The sequence below is a fragment of the Pan paniscus genome, chromosome 7, assembly GCF_029289425.2.
Source record: "Pan paniscus chromosome 7, NHGRI_mPanPan1-v2.0_pri, whole genome shotgun sequence".
Classification (NCBI taxonomy): Eukaryota; Metazoa; Chordata; class Mammalia; order Primates; family Hominidae; genus Pan; species Pan paniscus.
The window spans coordinates 63,935,245-63,946,052 of NC_073256.2; the positions used below are offsets into that span (position 1 = coordinate 63,935,245).

General features: G+C 43.5%; 1 pseudogene; it reads right to left on the reverse strand.

Moving 5' to 3' along the window:
- Positions 1–8,290: 8,290 nt before the first annotated feature.
- LOC112440735 (U6 spliceosomal RNA) lies at positions 8,291–8,390 on the reverse strand (annotated as a pseudogene).
- Between the last annotated feature and the right edge of the window lie 2,418 nt (positions 8,391–10,808).

Sequence of the window (10,808 nt, forward strand, 5' to 3'; positions counted from 1 at the left end):
CTTTATGTAACACTTTGGCATTTCCTTGTGTCACACTGTCTTACAGTTTAGTTGAGTTGTCTACATACAGACAAGCGGCCCCCTTGTTCATGACAGTTACAGTTGGGTTCTATTGCATTCAAGAGAGTCACTCAACCTCAGTGGTTTTACCAGACTTGTTGTGAACAGTGTCATAGAATACACCTGGCTGCAAAAGAGCCTGAGAGAGTTTTTTTTTTGTAGTAGGAATGTTGCTGCCCCAGACAAAATTGGGTTATGTTGATTAAAAAAAGAAGGTAAAAAGAGAATGGCTATTTAGTTGACAATCTGTATTTTCTGACACACTACTGAAGTGTGTATTTATATCTACTTATTTACCATGAGCTGGTGAGCCTCCAAGCATTAATTTTTTTATGCTCGTTAGCATGAAAACACAATGACACACTTATGTTTTTTCTTTGGAGGGATGGCGTGGAAAATCTGTGAACTTGCTTTCTGGCCAAATGAGTCAACCAAAGATGGGAACATTAATTTGTTGGAACAGTTGTGTATCAACATCAAGCTGAAAACAGAATTATAGTAATATATATTCTTAGAGAAATAGGGAATGCTAAGTTAAACACAGCATTCCTGCTCACAGCAGCGAACAGTGAACCTACCTAGGAAGAAATGGCAGATGTCAGTAAACTGCTCTGCTTGGGCAGGGGCTCTGGAGCCTCTGTTGGCTACAGAATTCTGGGATTCTATGACCCCCCTACTGTGGAAATGCATTTAAAAATAAGCCATCTCTAATCACTCACCTGGGGTGAGCTCAGGAGCTGGGGTTCCTACCTATGAAAATGATTTATTCAGCAGCCCTTGATGTTTTCTTGATTTTCCGTATTCTCACCCCACTCTTATCCCTTAATTTAGCTTCTTTTCCCATTTTCCATGGTTTCTGACCTCGTAAAGACCATCCTACTGTATAAGCATTCAAATCCATAGTAGAAATGATCAGGAAAGTGGTCCCATTCCCCATCTCAGAAAGCTCTGTGAGAGTTCCACTGTTATCATTGAACTTTAGCCCCGTGTTCTTCCATTGTGAAAAATTACAACCATTTGCTATTGTTCACTAACTCTCTCTGCCCCACCAGTCCATTTTCAGCCACTGTATCTTCCATATGAAAGGAGATGGCACAAGAGACTTGCCACAGTTGAAACTCTTTATAATTAATGAATTGAAGACATTTGTTAAAGCTGCTTATTTTTAAAAATAATGTGACCTCTTCTTTATAACTATAAGGTGTGGGAAGACAAGGCCATTCTTTGTTCTACAGATTTCAGATTTGTACATTGGATGAGAATCTATCTTTTTAACTTGCTATGTTGGACAATAATAATGGCTCATATTTTTTGAGCGCTTAATATATGCCCATTGAAGGCTTTACATGTGATATCAGTTAGGGTTTGTTTGTCAGTTAGCAAATGACTACAGAACTTAGTACTTAGTGCCTTTTATGAACGAAATGATTGTGCACCCCACCACCAAATTCACATGCTGAAGCCCTCCTTCCCAATGCAATGGTATTAGGATGTGGGGCCTCTGGGAGGTGATTAGGTTTAAATAAGGTTATGAGGGTGGAGCACTGATGATAGAATTAGTGCCCTTATAAGAAGAGGAGGAAAGTGCAGCCTCTATGCTGTGTGAGGACACAGTGAGAAGGCACCCACCTGCAAGCTAGGAAGTGCACCGTCACCAAGGACAGAACCTGCTGGCACCATGAACTTGGACTTCCTAGCCTTTGTAGCTATGGAAAATAACGGTGTGTTGATGAATCCACTCAGTCTACGGCATTTCGTATAGTAGCCTGAGCTTGGCTTAAACCAAGAACTATTTATTATTCCTCATGAATCTGGGTGGATGGGGTTCCACTTGGCTGATCTTGGCTGGGCTTGTACTTTTATCTGTGGTCAGCTGGAGGGTGGCGTGGCTGAAGCTGGCTGGTCTCAGAGAGCTTCACTCAGATCTCTCGTGGTTAACCATCGGATGGCAGGGGTCACAGGGCAACTGGGCCACTTGTCTCTCATCACCCAGAAGCCTGGCTTCATTGTGTTCACAGGGTGGCAATGGGGTCCTAAGAGGGGAGGTGAAAGAATGCATGGCCTCCTGAGGCTGACTCAGAAATGGCAGGATGCTACTTCCACCCAGTTCTATCAGCCAGAACGTCACAGGGCCAGCTCAGACTCAAGGAAGAGACTCTGCCTCTCGATGGGAGGAGCTGCAGAACCACATTTCAAAGACATGGATGATATAGGGAGGGATGGAGGTGTGGCCATTTTTAATCTCCCTCACATGTGTTAATGCTGTTAATCCAGCAGTCTTGTGAGGCCATATGATATACTCTTATACCTATTTTATACATGAGGAAACTGAGGCTTAGCAGGGCTAAGGAACAGCATTCAGAACTAGGACTCAAGCATTTTTTCTCTAGAATCTGTTCTCTTACCTATTCCCTCACTTTGGACTAGATATCAAAACTAGACATCAAAGTCAACTCATGTTAATTGCACCACCATATAGAGAAATTCCAGAAAGCAACAGCCATCTAAAAGGGTTTTGAGGAAGGTTCATAAATTGTGCATGGCTCACTTAGAGAAATGCAGTCAATGTAGATTCATGACTGCACCTCTCTCCTTCCATGCCTTCTTCAGAGGCAGCACCAAACATTTCTGAATGTCCTGAGTGTCCAAACAGCCACTATTTAAACTCTCAAGTGTCCTGGATCTGTCTCTGTGCCTGTCCCTAGAAAATATACTTCCAGATTTTCCCAGATGTTGGTGGTCTGATCATGGCAAAGGCCGTGGACAGATTCTCAATTGCAGCCAGGCTGAGACTCCCAGAGAGCAGAGCGGGCACTTTGAGGACAAGGCCACGGATGAGGGTGGCTGTGTTATAGGAAGTGAGTCAGTTGCCATCAGATGTGTCCAGTCAAGGTTGCTGAGGCTCGTGGGCCCCTCCCTTGTTTTGCAAATATCACCAACCCCAGGGTCTTGATACTTTGACAAATATGAGGACACAAAATCTGCTGATGTCTCCAGGGAAAACAAGCAAAAAGATGGATCTGGCTTTCAAATGCCTGGGAGGCCAACAGATCTCAGCCAGGGCTTTGCAGCAGAGTGGAAGGATGTGTTTGCCCAGAATCCCAGCTCCACATTGGTCCTGGAGTGTTAAAGAAGAGGTGTTGAGTTCTCTGTCCCTAGACTTCTCCTCCCTGACTCCAGGCCTATATCCCAGGATGAGGATGGATTTGTGATATCTGGAAGTGCTGAGGTGAGAGTGATGAGGCCTCAGCAGTGTGGAGAGCTTTATTTGTGCTCTGCTGGAGAAGTTAGAAGAGCAGCAGTCATGAACTGGTGCTCCCAGCTCTTGGCACCCTGTCTGGGTTGAGCCATGTAAGCTGGCACATCCTGAAAAGAATAGGTTTTCTGTAGAATAAATAATCACTTTCTCAGGACAGTGACTAATGGAGAGCCCTAATCCTCCAGTACAAGTTTCTGCATCACCATGAGATTGAGAACTTCCTGGCCAGTGACCACAAGTTGCTGATGGGCAATAATGCCAAGGCTGACTTTCTGCACTCAGTCGATGACAAAAACGCTGAGATTTCAAATGCATCTTCTGGAGAGCAGACAGGCAAATGTAGAGCCAGTAGGAAGCCTGAGCATGAAGATGGCCGTGAAGCCAAAGGCGGGCTCCCAGGTTGGAGGTGCCGTGCACACGTACCTGCTCTCAGCCTGAAGTAGCTTTGGAGTGAGTGACTTTTTTATTGACTCAAATAAAAACAATCTCTTCCCAGTTGTGTGCTTTGAAAAACAAGTGGCCTGAGGGAACTGTACCAGAGCAGCAAATGGCAATAGACTGACGGTTGACTTTGTGAACAAGAGACACATTACAAAAACACGAGGAAATGAAGACAGACCCTGCCCAAGTCAGATGCTCAGACATCAAGTCAGGAGCCTGGAGGGAGAGGGCTTTGTGTGTGCCACACAGGGTCACAGAAGTGAAATAACTTTGTAACAGTGGGGAGCACTCTGCACACATTCCCATCCGAAGGGCTCATGACAGATTTTGGATGTCGCCCTACTCAAATCTCATGTTGAATTGTAATCGCCAGTGTTGGAGGTGGGACCTGGAGGGAGGCGATTGGATCATGGGGATGGATTTCTCATGAATGGGTTAGCACCATCCATTGCCTTGATGCTGTCCCTGTGATACTGAGTGAGTGCTCATGAGATCTGGTCTTCTAAAAGTGTGTAGCACTTCCTCCTTTCTCTCTTGCTCCTGCTCGTGCCATGTGAGACGCCTGCTCCCACTTCCCCTTCTGCCATGATTGAAAGTTTCCTGAGGCCTCCACAGAAGCCCAGCAGATGCCAGCATTGTGCTTCCTGTACAGCCTGCGGAACTGAGAGCCAACTCACCCTCTTTTTTTTTTTTTTTTTTAAGCCCAGTCTCAGGTGTTTCTTTATAGCAATGCGAGAATGGACTAAAACAGCTCAGACCCACCTAATTATTAGTAGTGCCTCTTCCTCTCTCCTCCTGAGGAATGTCTGCAAGGACAAACTGTTCTCTATTTACTAAAAGCTAAGTGAGCATTCCTGTATAACTCTTTAAAATGTTGGGATCAGAAGTGTTAGTGCTGCTCTATTTTTGTCTTACCAATACTCATTTAGTTCAGTGTCCAAACACTCTCACTTAGAAAAGTACTAGAAACAGATGAGATGCCAGCCTAGGAGGCAGCCTCCGCTCCACACAGAACCCCCACTGACCATCACTGCACTCTCAATCAGGGCAGTATAACAGGGAAGAGACAGCAGCACCATGGGACCCTGAGCCTTGGTTGAACTCGCCAATGCAAAGCAAAACGAGGAAAACAAAGGCTCTCCATGGAAAAGGAGCTGATTTATCATGAATTTTATTGTAGTCATATGACAGAGTACCTCACTAAAGACAGATAAATGGGTGGAAAGCTATTCCCTGGAGGTGTTAGACAAGAAAAGCTCTGTAACAATGTGAGGTTGGGAAATGTTGAGTTAAACAAATTAAATAAATTTCTTTCTTGCAGGATTTCTCAGAATATTCTTATCCTAGTGTGCGCTGTGAGTCTCCAAGAGGGGAATATGTTATGCAGGACTTCCCAAATTCACGTAGCCACAGGACTCCTGTTTTTCCTTCTCCCACAGGCAGCGGCTTGGTGCCGTGTGTAAGCATGTGGGCTCTGGGATCAGCCTGTCGGCTTGAATCTAGGGTCTCCTGCCTCTGAGCTGTGCGGCATTGGACAAGTCACTTAACCTCTCTCAGCTTTGGTTTCCTCATCTCTAAAACGAGTATAACAGTAGCACCTGCCTTATAAGGTTTTCGTAAGGGTGTGGAAAATAAATTAGTTAATTCATATGAAGCACTGCATTTATCCCATGACCTCAGAGACCGTTAAAGCTTAGCAAGTTATCCATAGAAAGCACCTTGCAAACTGAGTGCTGCATCGTGAACACTTTTCAAAATTATCAGTGTAGTGGACATTAGGGTGGCCGCTTAGCATCTATGACACACACCCCGGCCAAAATGATTGGTTTAGGTTGGCCTAATTAGAAGGCTGCTCAAGAATGTTCTTTGATGGTTGAGAGGAGGACATCCCTTTGCATCTGAGTGATGGTGGGTGGGCATTGGACCTGGAATTGCTGTGGGCAATTTACTCTAATGAGACTAGTCAGCCTGGGAGGGAGCACACACCCTGAGGACGGCAGACCACAGATGTGCCCTCAGCAAACCTCCCTGGAAGTGTGCCCCTCCCCTGGACTTGCTCAGTCAGGAGAGCCTGTAAATTCCTTGCAGCTGAAGTAAGTATGAGTAAGGTTTTCTGTGACCAGCCGTCTGCAGCCTCTCAGCTGATAGAGTGGGGGAGCTGGTGGCAAAGTGGGGGAGCAGCTACGGGGTGCAAATACAGCCCAGCTCTTCGGAATGGACTGCACCAGCTCCCAGCTCTCATGTGACTGCTCTGCTTCTTAGTTTCCTCAAAGGGAGATATCAAAATCTTCTACCTAAACATTATGGTAAAGGTGAGGTGCAAAGGAGAGAAGGTGTGGGAAAACACTTTGGAGACAGTCAAGTGTTCTATAAAGGCAAAGCAGAAATGTTTATAGCAATTGTGGAAACTCAACCACTTCTTGATTTAAAGCTGTTACACTGTGGTGGTACAAGATTTTTGGCTAATGCCAAAATAAGAACATAAAAGCCAGCTGTCAAAATATTATAATTGGTTTCTGTCAAACCCGAAGGCTTTAAATTCTGTGATGGTATAAGTTTAAGGGCTTATCTATGGATTTCTGCCATTCTATAATACTCTATCCCATTTAAAATTCTATCGCTGTGAATACTTCAAAAGGGACTCTGGAAAGTATTCACGTATAACTGATGAGTCTCACATTATGGTAATTAAACTTTTTAAAAATTTTAAACTCTGTGAAATTTTAGTTGTCACTTATCCTTATTTATAATTCAACTAAATGGACCAACTACTATTTGATAAAAGGTAGTGAAATTTTCACTTCTAGTTTTAGCAAGTTTTAACCAACAGTATAGTATGGTGGAAAGTTAGTAAAAGAAATCGTCTACAAAAAGTAAGAAGAAATAAATTCTGCAATTACTTTAATGAAGTTGAAACTTTAAATTATTAGCAATAATAACCATTATTGAGAAGGACAGTTCTCCATGGGTTTCTTGCACGTCTACAAGTCTTGCTGGGTATTTCAAGAATGCAAAGCCCTGGCTGACCTTTAGCCTGGCCATTTCTCAGGTTGTGTTTGCAGTGAGTAACCTTGAGGAACTGAGTAAGGTCTCCCTCCAAGACAAAGAGTGGACGGACTTACTGTTTGATGTGACAATGGTGTGTTCCCCAAGCTTAGTGCTCGTCAGATGTGGCACAAACCCACTGCACGTAAAACATCCATCTGGGCCCCTCCATGCCAGCCCCATACACATTCAAGAAAAGGAGAACTGTCATATGCATGCCATGTTCTGAGTAATAAAGTCCCATGTCTCTGATCCAGGGATCTCATGTCTGCTGCCAGCATCCATGCAACTGAAATAGGCTAACCTATTAGCTTACAAGGAGGGTAAAGGCAGATCCTAGACTTTACATTGGTATTGAGATTTTTGGTGATTTTGTATAATATTTGATTTATTTTCATAAACATTTCCTTGTTAAGAATTCACACCTATGGTATTCTTTGTGGGCGCCTGGCATCTTCATTAACCAGCAGAAGGAGCCTGTGCTGATTAATTAGATGCAGGCAAGCTTTCTTTGTTTTACACATGCCAGACACCTCACAGAAAAATCCACTTACAGTTATCACAATGCTGTTAGTACATAGAAAAAATGTAGGACATGATAGTAGCATCCTTTACTTGGGCTTCAGAGCATAGAAGGTAAAAATATTACGTTTTCCGAGGGGACCTCCCAGGTAGGAGGAAGTTCGGGAATGTGCATTATCACTCTAAAAGCAGTTGAAAGGAATATTTTCTAAATAAAGAATTACTCTGAAGTTGCTAGCACTGGATCTTGTGAAAGGAGAGCTCCTGAATATAATAACATATTTGTCTTTGGAACTCTAGAACTTTCTCTTTCATTTACACCATGTATGTTATTAGGGAATAAGGTCCTCAGCTGGTTGTGGTGGTGTGTGCCTGTAGTCTGTTACTCAGGAGGCCTAGGTGGGAGGATCGCTTGAGCCCAGGAGTTCGAGTCCAGCCTGGGCAACATGGCGAGGCCCTGTCATTGCACAAAAATAAAAATAAAAATGGAAAGGAAGTCTTACCTTGGAAATGATCTGATGTTTACTATGCTTAAAAACTGTGTGTCAGTCAAGTGCCTGAGGAAGTGCACACGCAGGTCTTGTGACTTTACTTTAACATCCTCATGTTTGTACTTTCACCCACCACAATTTTAGGTGCACACAGACAAGTCCAGAGCTGACCACCCGCCTGTGGCTGGGCCAATTTCCCTGAACAAGTCTTAGCATCAGTACTTGATGAGATCCAAGCCTCCTGTTTGTTTATAAAATAAAGCTCCTCTTGCTCATTTTGCCTTTGGGTGGAAGCACAAAACATTCTTTAAAATAAAGGAAAGAAATTTAAGAATAATTCAAAATTGCATTTTAAGGATTGTCACATGGTAGAAAACCAAATAGAAAACTATTAGTGATAAGATGGCAATAATGAAAAATATTTAATAATGTCTGTTGTAATTTGAATGTTGTTTTATTATTATTATTTTATTTTAATATGGAGCTCTTCATGAATTTGCATGTCATCCTTGCACAGAAGCCATGCTGATCTCTCCAGCATTCCAGTTTTAGTGTATGTGCTGCTGAAGCAAGCATGTAACTTGAAGTTTATTTTCAAACTTCGGAGTTGCATGTATTGACAGTCATGTTGTTCCACCTTCAAATGGGTTTTTACTTCTTTTTTTTTTTTTTTTGGAGACAGAGTCTCACTCTGTCACCTAGGCTGGAGTGCAGTGGTGTGATCTTGGCTCACTGCAACCTCCACCTCCCAGGTTCAAGCGATTCTTGTGCCTCAGCCTCCCGAGTAGCCAGGATTACAGGTGTGCATCACCATGCCTGGCTAACTTTTTGTATTTTTAGTAGAGATGGGGTTTCATCATGTTGACCAGGCTGATCTCAAACTCCTGACCTCAAGTGATCTGCCCACCTTGGCCTCCGAAAGTGCTGGGATTATAAGTGTGAGCCACCGCTCCTGGCCCTGATTTTTTTTTACTTCTATTTCACAGTGACATGACTTGGTGGATTTGAAAAAGTGATCTGTGTACTGAAGTGTTTTTCATTTCATCACTAGCTTTAATTTTTAATTTTTAAAAAAGTTTCTTGGAATAGGTATCTTGCTTAGAAACACATCAGAGAACTTAAATGGTAGAAGAATAAGAGTGGTGAGGAAAAGAAAAAGGCTGTTTTTCAAATACAGTCGGGCTTTAAGGCAGTCTGTGCTCTTGGAAGAAGTTTTGTAAGAGGAAGTGATGTAAGTCAAATCTAATTTTCCCATCCAAACAATGCTATGACTATAGGGTTATTTTACTAAACAAAGACTTAATGCCTAGTTTTTTTTTTTTTTTTTGAGACAGTGTCTCGCTTTGTCACCCAGGCTGGAGTGCAGTGGCGTGATCTCGGCTCACTGCAAGCTCTGCCTCCCCGGTTCACGCCATTCTCCTGACTCAGCCTCCCGAGTAGTTGGGACGACAGGCGCCTGCCACCATGCTTGGCTAATTTTTTGTGTTTTAGTAGAGACAGGGTTTCACCGTGTTAGCCAGGATGGTGTCAATCTCCTGACTTCGTGATCTTCCTGCCTCGGCCTCCCAAAGTGCTGGGATTACAGGCGTAAGCCACTGTGCCTGGCCATGCCTAGTTTTTAAAGGAATACTTTAAATACCCCTTTGATTCAACTGCAAGTGTATGGTGTGGCACTTCTGAGGCACATGCAAATTGGTGAAGGAGGGCAGCTGGTTGCACATTATTTATTACTTGATTTATGCAAGAGAACCCCTGAAATGGGGGCAGATAAGATTGGAAGATCCTTGAGAAGGTCTGGTCTCAATCTAGGAACTTTAGAAAACCTCGGGTGTGGGTGACGAATGGTCTAGCCAAGGAGTGCGCCATGTGGCCCGAAGGAAGAGTACTGAGGCTCCATGATGCCTGGGCTGCTCAATGGTGGGCAGAGCTGAGAATGAACCATTGGAGAGGAGTGACATCAGCAAGATGGAGGACCAGTGCTCCCCATGTGTATCCCCCCACAGCAGCCGCCCACAGTCAAAAGTGCCTCTGTGGGAACTTTGGGATCTAGATGGGAATTGCAAAACCCCAGTGGAGTCCAAGACTGAGCAAAGCCATTTTAGGAAGACAGAACCAGGTGGCAGCTTGCTGATGGTGGTCCCAGCCACACACTTGGGAACAGTCCTGTCTCCCTGTAAACTTGCCTTGATCCTGCAACTGGCACCATCTGCCAAGCCAGGGATGTGGGAAGAGCCATGCCCACCTGTACTTCCAGTAGCAGGCCCACCCAGCTCAGTCCAGGCTGTGGATGGTGAAGCAGCCAGTGACGCAGTTCCATCTCCTCTCAGCTGGGGTCTGGGAGCAGCACTGTCTACCAAGGGATGTGGTGGGAGACACATTCACCTGAACAATGGAAATACAACGCACCAAAACTCGCGGGATACAGCAGAAGCAGTTCTAAGAGGGAAGTTTATAGTGATAAATGCCTGCACGAATAAAAGAGAAAGATCTCAATTAAACAACTTAACTTTACACCTCAAGAAATTAGAAAAAGAAGGATTAACTAAACCCAAACTTAGAAGGAGGGTAGTAATAAAGACTAAAGCAGAAGTAAATGAAATAGAGATAAGAAAGACAACTGAAAACCAGTGTAACAAACCTGCACATCCTGCACATGTACCCCTGAACTTAAAAGTTAAAAAAAGAAAAGATCAACAAAACTAAGAGTTAATGTTTCTTGAAAGGATCAACTAAATTGACAGACCTTTAGCTAGACTTAAGAGAAAAAAGAGAGATGACTCAAATAAAAAAAGAGAGAGGGCTCAAATAAAATAATAAATTAAAGAGAAGACATTACAGTTGATACTATAGAAAGAAATACAAAGGACTATGAGACACTACGATAAACAATTATACTCCAGCAAATGGAGAAGCCCAAAAGAAATGGATAAATTCCTAGAAACAGACAAGCTACCAAGATTGAACCAGGAAGAAATAGAGAATCTGAACAA